We start from the raw sequence: 19,706 nt of genomic DNA, 5'->3' as shown, positions 1-19,706 counted from the left end.
TCTCCATCCTCTCTTCTGTTCTTTGAGTCTGTGTTGTATGTTTATCTTGCCAGTAGTTTGCTGTGTTGCCATCATTTCTCTGTAATGCAATTTGAAAATCCAAAACTGAGTTAAATCTGACATGATTCTTTCTCCTCAAGATTCTTGGGTTAGATATGGTTTTTCCACTTTCACATGTATTTTAGCATTTTTATTTCTTTGAAGGGTGGCCTTACAATTTTAATGGAGATTGCATTAAAGCTTTGATATAGTTTTTCTAATAATAATGTTCACAATATCAATCATTTGACCCACAAGCGTAGGAAATCATTCTGTTTTCTAGTGTCTTTAATTTTTTCCTTTGGTGTTTAAAAAGGATGATTTGTTGAGGTCTTTAATATGCAAGGTTTAGTTTATTCATGGGTATTGTTTAGACTTCTGTGAGCAGGATTCTTTTCTCAGTTTCTGCCTCAGTGTACTCACTATCAGTTGTTAGTGATTTTTGTATCCTCCTCTATTTCTGACTACTTAGCATGTTTATGAGCTTTCCACTTGTGCTTCTTTAAAATATTGAATCATATTTTCTTCAGACAGGGATAATTTGATTTCTTTCATCTTATTTGTAATCATTTTGCTTCTTCACAAAATGAATTATTAACAGCAGTCTAAACTTGATTTATAGTGTTTATATTCCTTTTTGAAAATGTAGTTTAGATGCATCATTGCCTATTAAAAGTTTTACTTAAAAGATTTACAAAAATGCAAGAGATGCAATTTATTTAGATGTTGTGCCCTGATTTTTCAGCTTATCTGCCAGTTCTTACTTTTTTCAATTAAAACAAGTTATTCCAGGATTGACTTATTTTTTGTGATCTGGCATCATCAGAGCATCTCACTCACTGTTATTAGCCAAGAGTGTCTGCTGAATTGCTTAATTTTCTTTAACATGATCAGTATGTTATTAGACTGACTCATAGAAGTTTTGTATGTCCACAAACCATCCTAATGAAGGTCACAGATCCCCATTATACTTCACTAATACAATTCTGGCTTTCAGTTTGTTCCAGAAAAAGCAAATAAACATAGCAGCAAGGTTTCTAGATCTTATGAAACTTACATTAGCAGAATAATAGCTGTCTGAACTAGTGTTTATAGCAAATGACAAAGAGAAATTGGCAGCCAGGACATTATAACTGCACAACTATAGATTGTCCCTGAGGAACAGTAAATAACATGCAGTGTTTTTAAAGCTAAGTGTGCCAAAACATCTTGGGGACCTAATACGTTCTTTTAGTATCATTTGAAATTTGTGAGACTGTATTGCTTTGGTAGTGGGGACCAGCAAAACTGTCCTGCCACATCTGCTTAGCTTCTGCTGCCTTCAGCATTCCACAGAAATCAGAGCAGCCTCAGGACAGAACTTTGTTGAGTCCCCGCACAGCAGGTGTGTTCTACTTGACTGCTACCATAACATTCATCAAGAGATGAATGATTAATGATTTAGTTCCCAAATGACTTAAACATGACTGTTAAATACCTGTGTCTTTTAATTTTGGCCCTGGAACCTTATGGGACTACAGCACGTTAATCAACATTTGTAAAGGGTTATGTGAACTATATTACTTGGATCTTCTATATACTACCTGTTGCTTAGTATGGAAACACGTAATATGTGCAGTCTCCCTAACTAGCCAAAATCAAATATTTACAACCATGCTCACATATGTTAACATTTGCAATGCAAGAATAACTTTGCAGGGTTTCTGTGTACTTGGCAGAATTTATATGGACACTAATCTTTTTGTCTGTTCTTTAGGTGTGCATGCCAAGGAAACATTACAGAATTCAAATTACTTAAGCACACTCTTTCTCTAAGTGTGGTCTATAGACCAGCTACATCAAAGCCACCCAATGTATGCCATAAAATTTATATTTCTGGAATCCACTCAATATTTATTAAATCCCAGGTTTAGAATGAGAAAACTGGCATTTCTTTCCTTGTCAGATTACATGTTAAGCAGAGTGCTCTTTGCAAAATCTTGAATTGGATGCTTGTTTAAAATTGGATTTGCTTTACTTCACCCCCACACACACAAGGTAAAGAATATCATGATTTGCTAATTTTTGTTTCAGGTTGCAGACACTTCAAAGTATAACAGAAAGCTTTCCAAATGCCAAAAATGATACTATTTTGTTTAAGAACGGTGTAACCATCTGGAAGAAGGAAAAGAACATTGTATGAATAAAGAAAAATTACCTAGTGGACCTTCAATGTGAGAAGTGTTATTGTTAATTTTAGGGAAAAATGGGACAAGTTGAAATTTATCCTCCCTCTATAAATCAATCTGACCTTAAACTCTCAGCAATGTCCTTGCTTCAACTTGTAGAGTTCTAAGATTACAGAGGGAGAGAGACATCATGCATAGATTTAATTGTTCTCATTAATGCTTCAGTGATTACAACTGGATATTAGTGTTGTTTCTTTCTATAATAATCAGTTTCTTCTGCTCAAGTTCATGCATTAAAAATGGTTTGAAAGCATAGACATGTGCACACATTCCTGCGTATTTATATCCTTTCATAATTTATGTGTGCATAATAAACCACAGATATGTAGATAATCTAGTTCACAAAAATGTGAGTATTTACTAAAAAATGTTGGATATATTTACAAATGCATGCTTTCAAAGTAATCATATCACACACATGCATAAAAATGCATAAATCCCAGATATATGTCCATTAACTTTTATATATTCCTGGGAGTATGTATATATTTCTGATACTTATTATTTTCACTGGAAACTTTTATACATATTAAAAAATATAATGTGTGTTATATATTATATTTTTATAAAATGTTAACATTCACATTTTTCTTCCTGTGTTAAGATGTGATCTTCCTCAGAACTGTGAGTCGTATAGCTAACGTGTCCACTCAGCTGTTCTACATTTAGCTGAAACATTTAATATTTTTACCATATATTATGAAATATATGTAATATAAAAGTAGTCTAAATGTTATTAAATATATAAAAGATAGCATTGTATAGTCTCAAAGTTATTATTATATCTAAATATTATATATAATATTTATACATATGCATATGAATATACATGTATTTTATTTGACTAAGCTGATAACAGACTCTAATGAATGTGTGCAAGTAGAAATGTCAAGATAGAATAACAAAGTTAGTCAGTGAATTGGAGGAATAAAGAGTAGATTAGATCAGGAAAGTTAACATACGGGCATAAAAAGCAAAGCTATCAGTCTGTGCTTTGTAAAGGTTAATAGAGAATACCTTTAAGTGGATACGTGCAGAGTATGAATAAAACAATTGCACTTAACTATGGTTTGGACTGGAATTAACTTTTTTACTTTAGATAATGATTTATGAAGTCCATATTTTCATAAGAAACTAAGTCTCTATAAGAGATTATGTCCAAATCTCTTCCTTCAGGCATGTGCTTATTTATACACAGAAATAAGAAACTTTCTACAAGTGTATTACACCGTGTACATTTATTTTTCTTTTCCTGAATCCTACTACCATAGGGCAGGATAATGGATAGAAATGAATTCTTGATGTTTCTGGTCTTGCCTTTAGGGAATTCTTAAAATTATTTTAAAAAAGGGTCATAAAATGCTTGATATCTTAAGTATTAGATTTTGAAATTAAGGATATCCTGAGATCATAACATATTTAAAACCTTAGACAGAAGGATTGCAATCAAACAACCAGCCTTGGATACAAAGTGATATATAGGCTAGGCTGAGATATAATAACTTGGGTCAAAAAATAAAAATAAATATAAAAACAAAAATTAAATAATAGAAAGTCAATCTTCACTGTTCTAAGATATAATATGAATTTTGAGTTGATGAAAGCAAATAAAGACATTAATTTTCAGATACTTTTCATTGAATATAATCTTCATTTACATTTCAAATGCTAAAACCTTTCCTGGTTTCCCCCCTCTCCGAAAACCCCCAACCCCTCCTCACACCCCTTGCCTCCAAGTACATGTCTTTCCACCCAACCCACTCCCACCTCCCTACCCCTTCTATTTTCTTTTGTTGGGGCATCTATTGAGCCTTCACCTGACCAAGAACCACTCCTCCAACTGATGCCCAGAAGGCATTCCTCTGCCACATTTTTGTCTGGAGCCATGTTTACCCCTTGGTTGATGGTTTAGTGCCTAGGAGTCCTGGGCCGTCTAGGTGGCCAATATCATTGTTCTTCCCATGGGGCTGTAAACCCCTTCAGCTCCTCTGGACCACCATCCAGATCGTCCATTGGGGACCCCACTCCGAGTCCAATGGTTGGCTGCTAGCATCTGCCTCTGTATTTGTAAGGCTCTGGCAGGGCCCCTCCGGAGACAACCATGGCATGCTCCTTTTGGTATTCACTTCTTGTCATCCATAATAGTGTTGGGGTTTGGTGACTGTTTATAGGATGAATCCCCAGGTAGGGCAGTGTCTGGGTGGCCTTTACTTCAGGCTCTGCTCCACACTTTGTCTTCTTTATTGCTCCTGTGTGAGTACCTTGTTCCCTTTCTCAGAGGAACCAAAGCACCCCCCACTTCAGTCCTCCTTCTTCAGCTTCCTTTGGTCTGTGAATTGTAACTTCATTATTTTGAGCTTTTGGACTAACATCCACTTATCAGGGAGTGCATACCATGTGTGTTCTTTTGTTATTGGGCCACCTCACTCAGGATGACACTTTCTAGTTCCATTCAATTGCCTAAGAATTTCATGAATTCATTGTTTTTAATAGCTGAATTGTAGTACTCCAATGTGAATATATACCACAGTTTCTGTATCCATTCCTCTGTTGAAGGACATCTGGGTTCTTTCCAGGTTCTGGCTATTATAAATAAGGCAGCTATGAACATAGTGGAGCATGTGTCCTTATTACATGTAGGAGCATCTTCTGGATACCACAGAAGTGGTACAGCTGGGTCCTCAGGTAGTACTATGTCTAATTTTCGGAGGAACTGCCAAACTGATTTCCAGAATGGTTTTACCAGCTTACAATCCCATCAACAATGGAGAAGTGTTCCTCTTTCCTATATCCTCTCCAGCATCTGCTGTCCCATGAGTTTTTCATCTTAGCCATTCTGACTGGTGTGAGGTGGAATCTCAGTGTTGTTTTGATTTGCATTTCAGTGATAACTAAGGATGCTGAACATTTTTTAGGTGCTTTAGAGTGATTCAAGTTTCCTCAGGTGAGAATTCCCTGTTTAGCTCTGTACCCTGTTTTTTAATAGTGTTATTTGACTCTCTGGAGTCTATCTTCTTGAGTTCTTTGTATACATTGGATATTAGCCCTCTATCAGATGCAGGATTGGGAAAGATCTTTTCCCAATTTGGTGGTTGCCGTTTTGTCCTATTGACCATGTCCTTTGCCTTACAGAAGTTTTGCAGTTTTATGAGGTGCCATTTGTTGATTCTTGTTCTTAGAGCATAAGCCACTGGTGTTCTATTCAGTAACTTTTTCCCAGCGCCCATGTGTTCAAGATTCTTCCCCACTTTGTCCTCTCTAAGCTTCAGTGTTGTTGGTTTTATATGTAGATCCTTGATCCACTTGAACTTGAGATTTGTACAAGGAGATAAGAATGGGTAAATTTGCATTTTTCTGCATGCTGACCTCCAGTTGATTCAGCAACATTTGTTAAAAATTCTGTCTTTTTCCACTGGATGTTTTTAGTTTCTTTCTCAAATATCAAGTGACCGTAAGATTGTGGGTTCTTTTCTGGGTCTTTGATTCTATTCCATTGATCTTCCTGCCTGTCTCCATACCGATACCATACAGTTTTTACCACTATTGCTCTATAGTAGAGCTTGAGGTCAGGGATGGTGATTCCCCCAGGAGATCACTTGTTGTGGAGAACAGTTTTGCTATCCTGGGTTTTTTTGTTTGCTTGGTTTTTGTTATTCCAGATGAATTTAAAATTTGCTCTTTCTAGATCTATGAAGAATTGATTTGGGATTTTGATGGGGATTGCATTGAATCTGTAGATTGCTTTCAGTAAGATGGCAATTATTACTGTATTGATCCTGCCAATCCATGAACATGGGAGATCTTTCCATCTTCAGAGACTTTCTTTGATTTCTTTCTTCAAAGGCTTGAAGTTCTTGTCATACAGATCTTTCACTTGCTTCATTAGGGTTCCACCTAGGTAGGAAATGTTATTTGGGATTATTGTGAAAGGTGTCATTTCTCTAATTTCTTTCTCAGCTTGTTTATCCTTTGAGTAGAGAAGGCTACCGATTTGTTTGAGTTAATTTTATATCCAGCCACTTTGCTGAAGTTGTTTATCAGCTTTAGGAGTTCTCTGGTGGACGTTTTGGGGTCACTTAAGTATATGATCATATCATCTGCAAATAGTGATATTTTGACTTCTTCCTTTCCAATTTGTATACCTTTGATCTCCTTTTGTTGTCTGATTGCTCTGGCTAGGACTTCAAGTACTATATTGAATAGATAGGGAGAGAGAGGGGAGCTTTGCCTGGTCCCTGATTTTAGTGGGATTGCTTCAAGTTTTTCTCCTTTTAACCTGATGTTGGCTACCAGTTTCCAGTATATTGCTTTTGCTATGTTTAGGTTTCCTGATCTCCCAAAACTTTTATTACAAAGGAATACTGGGTTTTGTTAAAAGTCTTTTTAGCATCTAATGAAATGACCAAGTGGTTTTTTTCCTTGAGTGTGATTATGTAGTGGATTACATTGATGGATTTCCATGTATTGAACCATCCCTGCTTCCCTGGGATGAAGCTTACCCGATCATGTTGAATTATAGTTTTTATGCATTCTTGGATTCTGTTGGCCTGAATTTTGTTGAGTATTTTTGCATCAATGTTCATGAGGGAAATTGATCTGAAGTTCTCCTTCCTGTTTTCGCCTTTGTTTGGTTTAGGTATAAGTGTCATTGTAGCTTCATAGAATGAGTTGGGTAGTGTTCCTTGAGTTTCTATTTTGTGGCATAGTTTGAAGAGTGTTGGTGTTAGATCTTCTTTGAAGATTTGATAGAATTCTCCTCTAAACCCATCTGGTCCTGGGCTTTTTTTGATGGGAGACTATAAATGACTGCTTCTATTTCCTCAGGACTTATAGGATTATTTAGATGGTTTATCTAATCCTCTTTTAATGTTGGCACCTGGTATGTATCTAGAAAGTTGTCCATTTCATCCAGATTTTCACACTTTGTTGAGTATATACTACTGTAGTAGGATCTGATGACTTTTTGAATTTGTGAAGTTTCTGTTATGTCTCCATTTTCACTTCTGATTTTATTAATTTGGATACTGTCTCTATGGCCTCTGGTTATTTTGGCTAAGGGTTTATCCATCTTGTTGATTTTCTCAAAGAACCAGCTCCTGGTTTTGTTGATTCTTTGTATAGTTCTTTTTGCTTCTATTTGGTTGCTTTCTGCCCTTGGTTTATTTATTTCCTGCCTTCTACTCCTCTTGGGTGCATTTGCTTCTTTTTGTTCTAGAGCTTTCAGGTGCACTGACAAGCTGTTAATGTATGCTCTCTCCATTTTCTTTTTGAAGGCACTCAGACCTATGTGTTTCCCTCTTAGCACTGCTTTCATTGTGTCTCATAAGTTTTGGTATGATGTGTCTTCATTTTCATTAAATTCTAAATAGTCTTTAATTTCTTTATTTCTTCCTTGACCAAGCTATCATTGAGAAGAGCATCATTCAAAGTCCATGTGTATGAGTGTTTTCCATTGTTTTTGTTTGAACTTAAGATTAGTCTTAGGCATTGGTTATCTGATAACCAGGTGCATGGAATAATTTCAATATTTCTGTATCTGTTGAGGCCTGTTTTGTGACCAATTATATGGTCAATTTTGGAGAAGGTACCGTGAGATGCTGAGAAGAAGATGTATTCCTTTGCTTTAGCGTGGAATGTTCTATAAGTATCTGCTAGATCCATTTTTGTACATAACTTCAGTTAGCTGTACTGTGTCTCTGTCTAGTTTCTGTTTCCATGATTTGTCCATGTTGAGACTGGGGTGTTGAAGTCTCTCAGTATTATTGTGTGGGGTGCAATGTGTGCTTTGAGCTTTAGTAAAGTTGTTTTTTTTTTTTTTTTTTTTTTTTTTTTTTTTTTTTTTTTTTACGAATGTGGGTGCCCTTGTGTTCAGAGCACCAATGCTCAGAATTGAGAGTTCATCTTGGTAGACTTTTCCTTTTATCAGTATGAAATGTCCCTCCTTATCTTTTTTGACAACTTTTGGTTGAAAGTCAATTTTATCCAATATAATAATGGCCACTCTAGCTTGTTTCTTGGGACCATTTGCTTGGGAAATTGTTTTCCAACCTTTGACTCTGAAGTAGTGAATGCCTTTGTCACTGAGGTGGGTTTAATACATGCAGCAAAATGTTGGGTCCTGTTTATGTATCCAGTCTGTTAGTCTATGTCTTTTTATTGCAGAATTGAGACAACTGATATTAAAAGATATTAAGTAAAGTGACTGTTACCTTCTTAGTTAAAGGTGAAATTCTGTTTGTGTATCTATCTTCTATTGGGTTTGTTGAAAGATTACTCTATTGCTTATTTTATGGTGTGGTTTCCCACCTTGTGTTATTATTTTCCACCCATTATCGTTTGTAGAACTGAATTTGTGGAAAGATATTGTGTAAATTTGCTTTTTTCATGGAATGTCTTGTTTTCTCTGACTATGGTACTTGAATGTTTTGCTGGATATAGTAGTTTGGGCTGACATTTATGTTCTCTTAACATCTCTATGATATCTTCCCTGGATCTTTTAGCTTTCATAGTTTCTGGTGAGGAGTCTGATGTAATTCTGATAGGTCTGCCTTTATATGTTACTTGACCTTTTTCCCTTACTGCTTTTAATATTCTGTTTTTTATTTAGTGCATTCGGTGTTTTGATTATTATGTGACAGGAGGAATTTCTGCTCTGGTCCAGTCTGTTTGGAGTTCTATAGGCTTCTTGTATGGTCATGGGCATCTCTTTGTTTAGGTTAGGGAAGTTTTCTTCTATAATTTTGTTGAAGATATTTACTGGCCCTTTAAGATGTAAATCTGTGCTCTCTTCTATACCTATAATCTTAGATTTCTTCTCATTGCGTCTTCACTTTCCCGGATATTTTGTGTTACAAACTTTTTGCAGTTTGTATTTTCTTTGACTGTTGAGTCAATGTTTTCTTTGGAATCTTCAACATCTGAGATTCTTTCTTCTCTCTCTTATATTCTGTTGTTGATGCTTACATCTATGACTCCTGAATTATTTCCAAGGTTTTCTTTCTCCAGAGATGTTTCACTTTGTGAATTCTTTATTGTTTCTACTTCCATTTTTAGATCCTAGATAGTTGTGTTCAGTTCCTTCACTTGTTTGTTTGTGTTTTCCTGAAATTCTTTAAAGGATTTTTGTGTTTCCTCTTTAAGGGCTTCTACCAGTTTATCCATGTTCTCCTGTGTTTCTTTTAGTGAGTTTTGTGATTCCTCTTTAAGGGCTTCTGACTGTTGAACCATGTTCTCCCATATTACTTTAAGGGACTTTTGTGTTTCCTCTTTAAGGGCTTCTACCTGTTGACCCATATTCTCCTGTATTTCTTTAAGGGATTTTTGTATTTCTTCTTTAAGGGCTTCTACCTGTTGACTCTTGTTCTCCTATATTTCTTTAATAGAGTTATTTATGTCCTTTTTGAAGTCCTCTATAAGCATCAAGAGATGTGACTTCAAATCCAGCTCTTGCTTTTCCAATGTGATAGAGTATCCAGGATTTGCTGTTGTGGGAGAACTGGGTTCTGATGGTGCCATGTTGCCTTGGTTTCTGTTGGTAATGATCTTGAGTTTGCCCTTGGCCATCTAGCTATCTCTGGGGTTAGCTGGTCTTGCTGTCTCTAACTGTGGCTTCTCTGTCCTGCACACTCATGTATCTGTATTCCTGGGATTCCCTTTCTCTCAAATGCTCTGCATATAATTATCTGGTTCTCCAGGAAGTATCAGGAGATGTGGTCCTCCCTGTGGCAGGCCTGACAATGGTCGAATGCCCTGCAGGAGGCTGGCTTTCTAGAAAGTATCAGGAATTGGGCCTTTCCTTGTGATGGAGCTGGCACGGGTCTACCACATCAGAACAAACTAGAATTTTCAGATATTATATTAAAAATACTATTAGTTCTGAAAAAAATCAAAATTTCATGTGCATGTGATTTTTCACTGCTCTTAAAAATATTTAGAGCAGTTATATAGCCATGAGACATACCCCAAAAATGCAAAACACAATAAATAAAACAAAAACAAAAAAATAAAAGATGTAACAAAATGCAAAACAATAGAAATAAATTAAGCTAATGTTATACCACTCTAATATAATTTTGATGTAGATCAAAATAAAATTATTTTGATATAGATCAAAATAAAATTATTTTGATATAGATCAAAATAAAATTATTTTGATAAAATCAAAATAAATCAAATTAAGATAGCTGAAAGAAAATTATTTTTGGCTAGAGTATGTCTTTAAAATCATTGGAGTTATTATCAACTGAGGAGTATCGAATGGCTGAGAAACACCTAAAGAAATGTTCAACATCCTTAGTTATCAGGGAGATGCAAATCAAAACAATCCTGAGATTCCAACTCATACCAATTAGAATGGCTAAAATCAAAAACTCAGGTGACAGCAGATGCTGGCGAGGATGTGGAGAAAGAGGAACACTCCTCCATTGCTGGTAGGATTGCAAGCTGGTACAAGCATTCTGGAAATCAGTCTGGCAGAATATTGTACATAGCACTACCTGAGGACTAAGCTATACCACTCCTAGACATGTACCCAGAAGATGCTCCAACATATAATAAGGACATATGCTCCACTATGTTCATAGTAGCCTTATTTGCAATAGCCAGAAATGGAAAAAACCCAGCTGTCTGTCCAACAGAGAAATGGATACAGAAAATATGGTTATATGTACACAATGGAGTACTACTCGGCTATTAAAAGCAATGATTTCATGAAATTCTTAGGCAAATGAACAGAACTAGAAAATACATCCTGAGTGAGGCAACCCAGTCACAAAAGAACACACAAGGTATCCACTCACTGATAATTGGATATTTGAGCTTTGGTTCTTCTGAGAAAGGGAACAAAATACTCAAAAGAGCAATTATGGAGATAAAATATAGAGCAGACACTGAAGGAAAGGTCATCCAGAGAATGTTGTACCTGGAGATTCATCCTATAAACAGTCACTAAACCCCAACACTATTGCAGATGCCAAGAAATGCTTGGTGAAAGGAGCCTGATATGGCTGTCTCCTGAGAGGCCCTGTCAGAGACTTACAAATACAGAGGCAGATACTAGCATCCAACCATTGGACTGAGCATGGGGTCTCCAATGGAGGAGTTAGAGAAAGGACTGAAGAAGCTGAAGTGGTTTTCAGCTTCATAGGAAGAACAACAATATCAACCAACCAACCTCCCCCCCAAAATTCTCAGGGACTAAGCCATCAATCAAGGGGTACCCATAGCTCCAGCTGCATTTGTAGCAGTAAAATACCTTATCAGGCATCAATGGGAGGAAAGGTCCTAGGTTCTTGGTCCTATGAAGGCTTGATAGATACCCCAGCATGCATCACCTCTGACAAGTGTTTACTTACTTTACAGAAATGCCTGCTACCCATGACCAGTGATAAAACTAAGGGAGACCTTACTCCTCTGACCTCACTTTCAGGGAGAGGAGGTCAGAGGAGTTCATGGCCAGGAGCACAATAGGTTCATGGCCAGGAGCACAATTCTGTCCCTGGTTCTACTATCAGATAGCCACTGAAGCTTAAAGAAGCCATGAGAGTGAAGTCCTGTCCTAAATTATAAAGGTTAGACCCTCCATGACTTCTGATGGTCTCATTCTGTCCCCATGAAACAGCTTTGGCCTTGCCATCTCCTGCCTGTGGAGATGGAGAACCTAATGTTCTGAAATCATTGACTTTCAGCAATTGTGATAATCATGGAAATCCGTTTGCTTCCAAGAGGCTCTAGTTCCTGTGCCCCATTACTAGAAAGGCCAGCTAAAGCCCACCCCTGCCAGGAAGCCCAACAGCCACTGCCCAGGACTTACTTAAAATTTCCCAGAACCACTTCCTTCACCTTTCATTACTCTGGGATGAAAGGCCAGCTTCCTCCTGCCTTTCTTGAGTCTCTCTCTGATTCACCTTCTTTCTCACAAGGAGCCTGCTTGTGAGAAACAAACATGCCTATGGATGTATCCTGTAGACACTGACTGAGAGACCTTAGAGCTCTTGTTACTACAACTCTGGTGACATTACAGGGGATGCCAAGAGTTCTCCAGGATACAAAAGAATGTCCAAAGTAGGGGCTGCTGATGTCATGCAGAATAATTTCTGCCTCCTTGCTAATGTTCTCTCTCTACTGACAGGAAGCTGAGGTGCCCTTTCCAGGAGACTTTCCTAGGGCATAGCCATAGGATACCTCCTCTTTCTAAAGCCATAGTTTGCCCTAGACTTGATTGGAAACACCTAAGAAATTCCTAATATTTAACTGAGTGTTTCCTTTCAAACCCTGCCCAGAAATGTCTCGTCCTACCTCAAATTTTCCTAATTCAGCAATATAAGCCATTAAAAACTACTGGGAAATCACACGAGGATGAATGTGGAGGAGGAAATACTCCTGTTTCATCATGTATGTGTTTGAAATCACATCCAGGAAGAGCCTGAAAGGCAAGTTGCAATGTTGGTGTGTGTTAGGGAGTACACTCATGATTAGCATTTGAGCATTACCCACAAGATGCCTTAGGACTGAGAGTTGCCATCATCAAGGTACTGACAATAGTGTAGAGATCTGTTGGCAGAGGGAACTGAAATATGAGCACCAATGAAAAAACCCTCAGGCTGAGTGTGGGGCTCTCTTCTCTGCACCAAAGTCACCAAAACAGGATTGCTCACAGGCCTTGGTAAGTGATATCATGAGATTGTTACTGAAAACTATAAAATAGTCAACAGAGGTGGGAGGGTAGGCAGAGGAAGTAGGAAAATACTATAGACACAGCTCAGTTGACAGAACAAGGGCCTACCATCTTTTGTTCTGGTTCCTGATAGCACCACAAACCACACAAGTACTTATCTCAGTCAAACAGGGATGGTTTATTGAATTGTTCAGAACCTAATTGTTCAGAACCTAATACTAATAGTAATACTATTATTATTTTACTAATATTAGTAAACTATACTAATATGAAAATAACAGAAAGTATACTAATATTAGTAACCTAATACTAATATTAATACTAATAGTTCAGATTTTCGGGGCTGAGCCATGGCCCCAAACATCTTTGTCAACTTATAAAGGAAAAACAAAACAAAACAAACAAACAAAAACCCAACAAGTAGCTTATATAAAGTTGCAGGAAGTATTGTCCAGTGGTTAGTTCTGATCAGGCCATTTTTGATAAAACAATGCATATTGACCCTTAATCTATGCTAGGACAATGATGACCCAGTATTTTTGGGAGTAGCCAACCTATGTCTACTTTGACTTATAACCTATGCAACTAGAAGGAATCCACATCAAATATTACTTGGGGAATTTAGAACCAGAGAATAGGTAGCCTAGAGACCTAGAGTAAGTCAAAATATTGGTGATCAATAAAATAATCTAATGATTCTCTGTTATGATCAAATATCAGTGTCCTATCCAGTCATCATCACACAGGTTTCCTCTAGTAGCAGATGTGAACAGATGCAGAGATACACAACCCGTCGTTTGCACAGAGAGACTCTAAATCAGTGCTATGCATCGAATCCTCAGAGGACTCAGAGCTCAGGGATTATAGCAAGGCTTTTGGTGTCCTGCTTGATTTTTATTAATAATGACACAGAGACTTCTATATAGTTTAATTCTGTTAGCTTTTTGCTAGGGCAGTCTCTAGCCAGCCCTCAAATTTTACCCAACTTCTTCCCTGACATTTTCCCTGCCACTGTGTCTCTCCTCCCTGCTTCACTCTTTACCTCCCTGCTACATTCACGTCCATAAGAGATTCCTGTAGAACAGAAGACACAACGATTATAAAAGTGGATAAACGACACCTGGAGAACATGGCTCTCTGCATCAACTAAGACCGGGGCATATGAGCTCACTGAGACTGAAACCGCAAGTACAGGGCCTACATGGTCTATACCAGGCCTTCTGCCTATTTGTTTTAGCTATTAGCTCAATATTTTTATGGGACTCTGAATAAGTGGATCACTGACTCTTCTGCCTGTTCTAGGAACACTTTATCTCCTATTGGGTTAGTGTGTTCAACTTTAGTGTCATAGCTTTTGCTTCATCTTGCGATATTTTATTTTGTCATGTTTGGTGGCTCATTCTTAGAAGTCTGCTCTTTTCTCAGAAGAGACAGAAAGAGAGTGAATCAGGAAGGTAGAGGAGGAAGTTGTGAGGAACTGATAGGAAGAAGGGAGGGCAAGTTATAATCAGGATACATGGTATGAGAAAACAATCTATTTTCAATAAAAGAAAAATATTTTAGCAACCTCTGCAAATATCTATTATTACTTCAGAAGGTGTGTATGTTGTTTGTTTCTCTTCATTTTTTTCCACTCTAGACTTCAATGAAGATCTGACCTAAGTTGTAGGCAACTTGAAATGGTTTAGAATAATAAGGACCAAAAGGATTTTTACAGCTACTGTAAACACCTCCATAGATAGGTATATGGAGAATTACTGGGATGACATTTTATAATGGGTGAGAACTTTATCAAAATTAATACAAGATAAGGAGAAGGTATGTTGATGAACAACCTGGTAGAGAGAATAGAACAAGGAATGTACAACCTCTATAGTTAACTTTAAAATAAAATATATTTAAGAAGACATAAGAAAATGCAGAGGTCTCCTGCAGTCATCAAATGTCTGCTGATACTGTGAAATGGCTATATTGTTGAAAGTCATCTATCCAAATTCAATACCATCCACATCAAACTTCCAAAGGCAAATTCACAGAACTTGAATTGCTCTCATTATTTGAAAGCATTTTTCTAATTTTAAGCTGTTAGGTTAAGTAACACTAAGCAGTATTGATTAATTCCTACTATTGGAGAATATTGCTCTGCAGTCTTATCTTGTAGAAAATATTCTACATATTGATGAGTCTTCACTGCATGTCCAGAGCTTTGGAATCTTCTGGTCTAATTTAAGATTTGAGAAAAGATTGGCTAATTATTCTTTGGTAATTACTTTGAAAATACTATTTGTCTTTTTTTTTTTTTTGAGTTGTTGTTGTTGTTGGTGGTGGTGGTGGTTTTGGTGTTGTAGTCTCCAATCCTACAGACTAGAATTCTACTGACAATGCTTTAAATTATTGATATCGTCTGCCCCTAGATCATTACAAGTGTGGTTTTTGTGTCATATGTGTGTCAGTAGGTGGCAGAGAGGAGAGAAGCTATTTCTAAGCTCAGTGTTCTGGTCTGTGAACATCTGAATAATTAAGAGTCTAACACACCCTGTGAAAAGCAATCCTGAAATGACCTAGTGCAGTATAGGTATAGGTTGGATTCAGTGGTGGGGAGTAAGCTGGAGACAAGATAACCCTGCATATTACAATGGACCATGGGTAGAAATGAGCCAAAGACAGAAATATTCTAACGGGGCAACATAGGCAGGTCCAGGCAAGGAGCATTTGGAGACAAGCACCAGCACAGAGTCATGGGTTGTAGACAAAGTTCTAGCCTGAGATAATCATCAATCTGGTCTGGAAGCTGGGGAAGGATAAAAAATGTTCTCAAATGAACCTTGCCCAGTGTCATGATGCATGGGTGGGGAATAGCACTCCTGAAAAATATTCTAGAGATGACCCCAGACCCTCAGACCCTCAGAAACCCTGAATATCACTGAGAGAAGCAAGTAAGTAGTAGAGAAATGAAAACAAGAGAGAAACAGAAGGATGCAGGCCCAATGAAGAGAGGCAGAACTAGAGAGATTCAAGGGTAATGAGGGACATACTGATATGACTACCCTGTAATACTAGCTGGGACCATGGTGGAATCCTCTCCTGTGCTGCCACTGTGGGCCATGTCTGTGGCCCTGAAGCAGCAGGAATCTATTGCCACCAAAGGTCAGATAGATAAGCCTGCTTGGGCTTGCTACCCAGAGCCATGTTGATGACTACAAGCTGTGCATAACTAGCCCCACACCTTTCTTCATCATCAGGGAGAGCTGGCCTATGTTGTGTGAGAACACAAGAGTTGACCCCACCCCTAGCTGGCTGCAGTGCTCTAGATATCAACATGCACACCACCCAGGAAGCACAGTAGAGCTGGCCCTGTTTGTGGAAGTTGTGGGTGAGCCATCCCTGAGGGTATAAGCATATAACAGCTGTTCCTGTCACTTGTATCCTTGTCCTTGTCACTTGGCTTATATGTGACAGCATGGACAAGGGAGAGATACCCTTTTCTGCCCTCACCCTTTACCATCTATGGCAGACAGGAAAATTGGTCCTGGAGTAATGAGAATGGTTGAGCTCTTCCTGTTCCCTCACCACTTTGAAGAGTGGACCCTGCACATCGCCTGGACAGCATAATAGAGCACACATTGGCATTAGGGTTGCAGGCAAGCCAGCTCTCTGAGGAGGGCATGGTTGTGGGAGAGCTGGCCCCACCACTACTCTGGCATGCAGTGACATGGGAAAAAAAGAGATGCCTCACTTGCTTATTCCCTGTCACATACAGCAGACAGGAGAGCTGGTTCCGAGGTACTCAGATCAGGAGAGATGATCCTACACCTCGCTACTACAGCACTCATGAGAGATCAGCCTTTAGCTTGCCTGGGCACCACAGTAAAGCTTACCCTGGTAGAAGGGGCACAGGCGTGAGCCAACCACAAGATTGTGAGCATGGGAGATGACCCTTAGGGTGTGGGCAAGGGAGAAATGCACCCTCAACACACCCTCATCCCTTGCCAATTACAGCAGGCAGAAGAGTTGGCTTTTGGATAATGAAAGAAGGAGAGCTGGCCCTACCCCTCAACTGCTATAGCACCTGGGAGATCAGGCCCTGTGAGTAGGACTGGCCCAGACAGTGTGGACATTGGTACGTAATCCCAAGGAAATGAGCATAGAAAAGCTGGACCTGATTCTGGTCCACTGTACAGTGGCATGGGCATGTGAGAGATGCCACCATCTCCTTCCTTCTCTTTTGTCACTTACTGCAGAAAGTAGAGCTAGTCCTCAGGTGCTGAGAGTGAGAAAATTATCTCTGTCTGTCATAGGCTGCAAAACTTAGGAAATCAAGCACTGCAGCTTGGATGGGCAGCAGGGTAAATCTCGCCCTGCTAGCTAGGATTGCAGATGAATAGGCCCCAAGGATGAGACATCATGAGAGCCATCCAGCTCAGCTCCTCACCTGCTGTAGCACTTGGCATAGCCAGCCTTGTAGCTTACCTAGCCAACACAATACAACTGGCCCTGATCTTCTGGGTATATATGAAAAGCCCCAAGGGCACAGGATTAGGAGAGCTGTCACTGCCCTTGATGGCTGTGGCATTGGATGAGCTAGCTGGGGCAGGGCGGGAGAGCTCAACCTGCTGGTGTGAGTATGGGAGAACAAACAGGCTGACCAGCTCAGATACCTCTCAAGCCCAGATCCAGGCCTTTAAACTGTTCTACCCCAAACACCTGACCCATTGATTCTCTGCTGGAGTATGTAGAAGGGCCAGTCCTGCTGATCCTAAGCTAAAAGTTTTCCCTGACACAGGACAACAACAGGATATCCTAGATGAGTCTCAGTTAGGTTCCAGTACTGGTATTTTAACAGAAGTCAGACACCTCAAACCAGGCTAACAACACACTGCAGTGATCATTTGTAAGCAAGGAAGTGGGACAGGACACACTGTGACACACTACAGCTTAGGCAACTAGATTTCTTTTTTCTCAGTTGAGGGAGAGGCTTGGGATACATGATAGGAAATCCACAAAGAATCTATAAAAAGTTTTTGAAGAGATTTTGAAATTGTTTTGTTATATCCTTCTGTTGTCTTACATTCCTGGCCTTCAAGTTTTCACCATGTCAGCATCCTAAGAAGCTGATCTTCACACAGTCACAACAGTTAAGCACAGACTACTATGTTGATTCTTCCTCTCTGAGATACATTAAAGAAAGGTATCCAAGCCTAAGGTTATTAGAAACTCTTTTCTTGATTCTACTTTGACATGCTAGCACTGTCTGTGGCCTAATAGCTATGGCTCTTAATTTCATAATAGGGTAGTTACTGACTGTTTGGGGCAAGAAGATGAGTCTAAGTCCTGTTTTCTGTTTGTATCATGATTATCAAAAAGCTTTTCACAGAAAAGTGTTGAAAGGAATAGCTTTCTATCTTCTGCTTCAAACTTCCCTCCAGCATACCCAGGCAAAATGACTCCAGTGCCTCTGCTCTGCTGAGATTTGGTGGCACCCAGGTCTCTTCTTGTCCGGCCATGTAACATTTGCTTAAAGAACTGATTTCTCATTTCTTCTATTTGCTTTTAGTGCCTGAAGCAAATTCACAAAATAAAAAATGATAAGCACCTTTGCAGGATTTCCCAAGGTCCCATTAATATACCTCAGTACTTGCATTATGTAGACATGAAAGAACAGAGGTGAAAAGTTTTAACATCAGGTGATGCAATCATGAACCTTGTATGGAAGTGATCTCCTTCTCTCTGCAGAATAGAAGAATATATTACAGCCAGCCATTGTTTGCACATATTCATCAACTACTCTCAGTCACATCATATAATACATTTTTCAGATTTAAAAATGAATTGATTTTAACAATATTTGCCTTTTTATATCTTGCTACAGAATATATCATAAATAGGATATTTTAAATTTATAACAAAGGTAAATTACCCATAAAAAGTCAACACTGATGCTGTGTTATATTACACCCATTAGGTCAGAGGGATGAACGCTAAGTTACTAAAAAGTGAAGGAAAATTATGAAGGTGATGAAGAAAATAACCAATAAATAAGCAACTTTAAACTCAAAATGCAAAATAGGAATCTTGTTTCCATTTTTATTTAGAAACATTTCATTTTGTGAGATGGGTAGAAAAATATATGTGGGTGATATAGGTAATAAAATATATATATTTGAATATATGATGAATAAATGTGTGCACGTGTGTGTATGTAAAAATACTCATCTTACTTTCAGTGCCCCAGGAAGCAATAATCATTTTCGTCTCAAGAATAGGCTTTTAAGCACTGACAGCTGTCTTTGTGAGCTGAGATGTTCACAAAATTATCAGTTGACATATGAATGAATAGATGAATTCATGCCTTCCACTCACAAAGAGTAGAGGGCACTTAGACTGTTCACACTCCTATACTCAGATACACTATAGCTAGAATATATCTGGTTATTTCCAGTTACAAGTCTTAGATTCTTAACGTGGTGAGTACGGTCAGAAAAACATAACTGCTACTTCTAGACATTTCTGTACTGGCCTTCCTGATTTTGCAACCATATTTTAACTTCTGGACTACATTATTATTTTGTCTGCATGTAGTCAAATATCAACAAGTATAGACTACACTTACTTTGTGTTGAGCTGCAAGCAAGTAGAAAATGCTATTTTGAACAATGAAGATGGTGTTAGAAAGCAGAACAATGAGCATTAAGTGTTAATTCTGCATTTGAAAATATATAGTTTAAGGAATTTATTAAGTATTTTTAGTGTTCCAAACAAGAATA

At 38.2% G+C, this 19,706-nt stretch overlaps 1 non-coding gene across 1 annotated transcript; it reads left to right on the top strand.

Moving 5' to 3' along the window:
- The first annotated feature begins 15,345 nt into the window (after nucleotides 1-15,345).
- Nucleotides 15,346-15,476, top strand: LOC127679544 (small nucleolar RNA SNORA17). The gene has a single exon (XR_007976843.1). It is a non-coding gene; the product is annotated as a small nucleolar RNA SNORA17 (small nucleolar RNA).
- Nucleotides 15,477-19,706: the final 4,230 nt, after the last annotated feature.

This window comes from Apodemus sylvaticus, chromosome 2 (assembly GCF_947179515.1).
Source record: "Apodemus sylvaticus chromosome 2, mApoSyl1.1, whole genome shotgun sequence".
NCBI lineage: Eukaryota > Metazoa > Chordata > Mammalia > Rodentia > Muridae > Apodemus > Apodemus sylvaticus.
The sequence above is the reverse complement of the archived record's forward strand: the minus strand, read 5'-3'. Positions and strand labels throughout refer to the sequence as shown.